Below are 6,012 nucleotides of genomic sequence, written 5' to 3'. Positions count from 1 at the left end.
ACATGGTAATAAGAATGGATCAATTTATATTCTTCTACATGCTGACCTCCAGTTGAACCAGCACCATTTGCTGAAAATGCAGTCTTTTCCCCACTGGATAATTTTAGCTTCTTTGCCAAAAATCAAGTGACCATAGTTGTGTGTGTTCATTTCCGCGTCTTCAATTCTATTCCACTGATCTACCTGCCTGTCTCTTGTACCAAACCCATACAGTTTTTATCACTATTGCTCTGTAATACTGGTTGAGGTCAGGGATGGTGATTTTCCCCAGAATTTCTTTTTTTGTTGAGGATAGTTTTCACTATCCTGGGTTTTTTGTTATTCCAAATGAATTTGCAAATTGTTCTGTCTAACTCTCTGAAGAATTGGATTGGTATTTTGATGGGGATTGCATTGAATCTATAGATTGCTTTTGGCAAGATGGCCATTTTACTATATTAATCCTTCTAATCCATGAGCATAGGAGACCTTTCCATCTTCTGAGATCTTCTTCAATTTCTTTCTTCAGAGACTTGGAGTTCTTGTCATACAGATTCTTTTACTTGCTTGGTTAGAGTCACACCGAGGTATTTTATGTTATTTGGGACTATTGTGAAGGGTGTCATTTTCCTAATTTCTTTCTCAGCCTGTTTATTTTTTGAGTAGAGGAAGGCTTAGTTACTTTTCTTATGTCTGTGGCTAAATATCTGACATGGGACTAGAGGCTACTTAAGGAAAGGAATGTTTATTTTGGCTCACAGATTTGAAATTACAAATCACGGTGGTGGGGAAGGTGAGGCAGCTAGAGTGGTTCTCAGATGAGTCAACCAGCTTATGCAGTGGTTGGTCTCGTTGCTTCCAAAGTCATGATGCAGTGGGAGATGAACACTGCTCCTCAGCTTGCATTTCTGTTGTTTATTATTTATTCAGTTTAAGATCCCAGCCCATAGCAGGTTGCCACCCTCATTTACAATGAGTCTCCTCTCCCTGGTTAAATATCTCTGGAAAGGTCCTGGAAGACTCATCCTGAAGTTTGTCGGCTAGCTGACAATTTAGACCAACCAGCACAATATTGAAGCAAATAACTTTTGGGTCGAAGTCCAACACTTTGCTCTTAAGCAAATGAAATGTCTTTACCTACATTGAATTTTCCCTAGTGTTGAAAACATGCCATTTACATTTTATTAATTGATGCATGCCCACCTACCCACCCCCGGCCCCCAGTTCCTCCTCTCACCATTGCAGTTATGACTGAAGCAGTCCCTGCGAAAACTGCATGGCTTTTTTTTTTTCATTTGAAGGGGGTTGTGAAGACTCCAGAAGGCTTGTGGCAGGAGGGCGGCGGAGCCTGAGGAGGAAGGACTGGGTAGTTGAAGTATTAGTAACACCAAAGAGCTGTCACAATTTGAAAAGATAAGCCAAGGCTGATTTTCAGACACTACAAGAAAAAAGGAGTGGAAAATGAGTCTCATGAGAATTATTTTGTGAATGATGATCGCCATGTGATGGCAAAGCATTTTTCAGTGTACCCAACACAAGAGGAGCTGGAGGCTGTACAGAACATGGTGGCCCACACTGAGCGGGCCCTCAAGGCTGTCTCTGATTGGATGGATGAGCAGGAGAAAGACAACATCGAGCTCTCTGAAGCAGAGCATATGGCCACGCCCCCAGATCATAAGAGCAAAGAAGGGGCTGGGGAACAGAAGGTGGAACACATGGCTGGGGGTGTGATGCCGGTCACCTTGGTAGCCAAGGGTCTTCTGCTCAACAGAGATTTGGACCTAGAGATGGTTCTGCTCTGTAAGGAGAAGCCCACAACTGCCCTTCTGGACAAGATGGCAGACAAACTGGCCATCCAGCTCACTACTGTAACAGAAGACAAATATGAAATACTCCACTCTGTGGATGATGCTGCGATTATGATAAAAAAAAAGCCAAAGCGTCCCCCTTGTCCTTGACCATCCATCTGACCTCCCCTGTTGTCAGAGAAGAAATGGAGAAAGTATTAGCTGGAGAAACACCATCAGTCAACAATCCCCCAGACTTCTGGACAGGCAGAAATGCCTTGCTGCCTTGGCGTCCCTCCTACACACCAAGTAGTTCCACTCCAGGTCAGAGCCAATGGGCTAAAGTCATGTGACATTGTCACCTGTGTCCTAAGGGACTTGTGTACCCGAGTGCCCACCTGAGGTCTCCCCAGATGGTGGCCTCTGGAGCTGCTGTGTGAGAAGTCCATCGGCACTGCCAATAGGCCAGTGGGTGCTGGTGAATCCCTGCAGAGAGTGCTGGAGTGCTTGGTTTCTGGCATCGTAATACCAGATGGTTCTGGCATTTATGACCCTTGTGAAAAAGAAGCCACTGATGCTAATGGGAATCTAGACAGACAGCAACGGGAAGATAGCACACAGAGTACACAGCATGCTCTGCTGCTTGCTGCCTTTGGTCAACTCCATAAACTACTGGGAATGGACCCCCTGCCTTCCGAAATGCCCAACAAACCAAAGAATGAGAACCCAGTGGACTACACTGTTCAAATCCTACCACCACCACCACCCCCCAGCACCACCTATGCCATCACACCCATGAAACGCCCTATGGAAGAGGATGAGGAGGAGAACTCTCCCAGCAAAAAGAAAAAGAAGATCCAGAAGGAAGAGGAGAAGGCTGAGCCTCCGCACACTGTGAAGGCCCTGATGAGTTTAAAGCAACTGAAGCCAAGATTGCAGTACAAACTGATCTCCCAGACGGGTCCTGTTCACGCTCCCATCTTCACCATGTCTATGCAGGTAGACGGCAGTACCTTCGAGGCCTCAGGACCATCTAAAAAGACCACCAAGCTACATGTGGCCCCGAAGGTATTACAGGACATGGGCTTGCCAACAGGCCCTGAAGGCAGACCCCAGCAAAGGGGAGGACTCTGTTGAGGAGTCAGATGGGAAGCTAGCAGTAATGGCTCCACCCCCTGTGGTGGAAGTAGTCTCCAACCAAAGGTCTGTCTTCCCTTCAGATGGCACTACTGAGCAGGGGTCAATTTGGACTAAGCATGGCAAGAACTGTATTATGGAACGTAATGAGAAGAGACATGGCCTCAAATATGAGCTCATGTCTAAGATGGGGCAACCATGAGAAACAGTTTGTTATAGAGGTTGTGGTGGACAGACAGAAGTTTCAAGGTGCTGGTTCAAACAAAAAGGTGGCAAAGGCTTATACTGCACTTGCCGCATTAGAAAAGCTTTTTCCTGATGCCCCTCTTGCTATTGAAGCCAACAAAAAGAAAAGAACCCCTGTATCTGTCTGAGGTGGACCCAAATTTGCTGCAAAGCCACACAAACCTGGCTTTGGCATAGGAGGTCCCTTGCATAATAAAGTGAACTCAACTCCCAACATCCGAGGTTGGGGCTGAGGAGGTAACATCTAAGAGTGAGGAGGGAGGTAGGGAGGATTTGGTGGCATCAACCATGGAGGAGGCTACACGCACTGGATATGGAAGCTATGGGTACAGCAGTAATTCGGCCACAGCAGGCTACAGTGCCTTTTTTACAGACTGCTGCGGCCATCATGATTTGCTTCCTAGAGCATCTAAAGTTATTGACACAAAATTAACTTTTTATTCTAATTTCCTCCAATGACAAAACTCAAAGTGTCCATGCTGTATCCCTGTGCTTACTGGGACTCTCAAACGCAGCCTTCCACCGCAGCCTGTTTGATACTGTTAACCTACAGACTTAAGAAAATGGCAATTTCTATCATGAATTTGCCTTTGACCTTGATCATTTCAAAGTTCACACTAAGTGAAAAACCCTTTTCTTAGAGATCTGTGTGTGTGTGTGTGTGTGTGTGTGTGTGTGTGTGTGTGTGTGTGTGTGTGTGTGTGTACACCATAGCATTCATGTGGAAGTCAGAGGACAACTTGCAGAAGTTAGTTCTCTCCTTCTATCACATCTCTGAGGACTGAACTTAGGTCATCTGATTTGGAAAATAAGTGCCTATACCAACGGAGCCATCTCACTATCTCAAACTTTGCTTTGCTTTCCTTCTCTCTCTTCCTTCCTTCCTTTTCTTTTCTTTCTTTCCTTACTTCCTTTCTTCCCTCCTTCCTTTGGGACTCTGTCTGTCCTGAAACTCTCTATGTAGACCAGGCAGGCCTAGAACTCTGAGACTCGGAGATCCACCTGACTTAAAGGGATGCACCTGCCTTCCGTCCATTTCTTTCTCTTATTTTTTTTTTTCGGAGCTGGGGACCCATTTCTTTCTCTTATTAAAAGCAAGATAGGCTTACTTTTATTTTATTTTTGCATATTATTGTTATTTTATGTGTATGGTGTTTTGCCTGCATACATCTGTGCACCACATGCATTTCACCCTATGGAAGTCAGAAGAGGGGATTGGATACTCTGGAACTGGAATGACTGATAGTGGTCACCATGTGGGTGCTGGGAATTGAACTCAGATCCCATGGAAGATCAGTTAGTGCTTGTAACTGTTCAACCAGCTCTCTACCCTCCTCCCCACTCATTTCTTGAAGGCACATGTAGTCAGTGCTTGCTCCATACCAGAAAGTTGTTTTCAATGATTTCTTTTTTTTTAAATCTTTATTAACTTGAGTATTTCTTATTTAGATTGTTATTTCCTTTCCCGGTTCTGGCCAACATTCCCCTAGCCCCTCCCCCTCCCCTTCCCCTTCTATATGGGTGTTCCCCTCCCCATCCTCCCCCCATTACCGCCCTCCCCCCAACATCACGTCCACTGGGTGTTCAGTCTTGGCAGGATCAAGGGCTTCCCCTTCCCATTTTTTTTTTTTTGAGCTGAGGACCGAACCCAGGCCTTGCACTTGCTAGGCAAGCGCTCTACCACTGAGCTAAATCCCCAACCCCTGGGCTTCCCCTTCCACTGGTGCTCTTACTAGGATATTCATTGCTACCTATGAGGTCAGAGTCCAGGGTCAGTCCATGTATAGTCTTTGGGTAGTGGCTTAGTCCCTGGAAGCTCTGGTTGCTTGGCATTTCAATGATTTCTTAATAGGAAAATATAGAGAATAATATCACCTCCTTCCTAGACAAGCTGTCCTGAGACCACATGGATGAAAAGAGTGTGTCAGTGTTTTCTCTGTAGTACTTTAATTATGAGTGTGCCTTTGTATCCATTCTGCAGAGCTTTGAACCAAACCTGTGTCATCATGTGTTCCCTCAGTGCCTAAAAAGGCTCAGCCAAAGTTAATCCTTTAAAGCTTATGGAGCATTAGAAACATCCCATAAAGTATACTTGCAATTGTACTGGTTACTTGTGCATTGGCAATAATGTATGTTCAATAAGTTGTCGCCTATGGCATGAATATGAGAGGCCCACTCTGGTGCAGCTTTGGTGCTAGTAAACAACTGTGAGGTCAAAATGCTGCAGGAATGTCACGTTCCTACAACAATGTTCCACCTCGCTCTGCTCCTACCTTTAGCTCTTATACCCTTTCCAACCCCTATTCCATGATGTTCCCTGAGGTGAGGGGGAGTGATAGAAATGTCACATTTATTCTGAGCATTCAAGAATCTCGTTTTGGCAGTTTGACCAGTTGCGAGTCTCTAGTTGCCATTATCCACAATGAAAGGAAGCTTCTCTAGCCAAAGGTGACAGCAACACTGGTATCTAAAGTAGAAATGTAGTATTTAGAAGTTAATTTGATGGGCATATCATGTTTATTTATCAGTAGCTTCCCCAATATGGTCTCTGACATCCTCAGCCATGGGCTCTTACCAGGATTGGAGTACCAGATGTGCATTCACGCCTGCAGAAAATATTTGAATATTTGTGACTATTGCATCAGTGGGCACTTCTTGACTAGATGATTAGGAATACAATATTCTGACTAGTACTTTTGATGGCACATTTATTTCCCAGTACTTCCTGCTACTACATACCCTGGCCCGTAAGGAAGAAGCATTCATTTCAATTTCAACTTAATTTCTTGATGTCCTGGGACCAAACTGTGCAATGTCTGCAAGTAAGGATCCTACTTTTTTGGGATTTAGTTTGTTTGTTTTG

General features: G+C 44.8%; 1 pseudogene; it reads left to right on the top strand.

The window, feature by feature from the left end:
- Window positions 1–1,466: 1,466 nt before the first annotated feature.
- Ilf3-ps1 (interleukin enhancer binding factor 3, pseudogene 1) lies at window positions 1,467–3,608 on the top strand (annotated as a pseudogene).
- Window positions 3,609–6,012: the final 2,404 nt, after the last annotated feature.

Source organism: Rattus norvegicus, chromosome X (genome assembly GCF_021556685.1).
Source record: "Rattus norvegicus strain SHRSP/BbbUtx chromosome X, alternate assembly SHRSP_T2T, whole genome shotgun sequence".
Lineage (NCBI taxonomy): Eukaryota > Metazoa > Chordata > Mammalia > Rodentia > Muridae > Rattus > Rattus norvegicus.
This window is presented reverse-complemented; position numbering and strand designations above follow the sequence as displayed.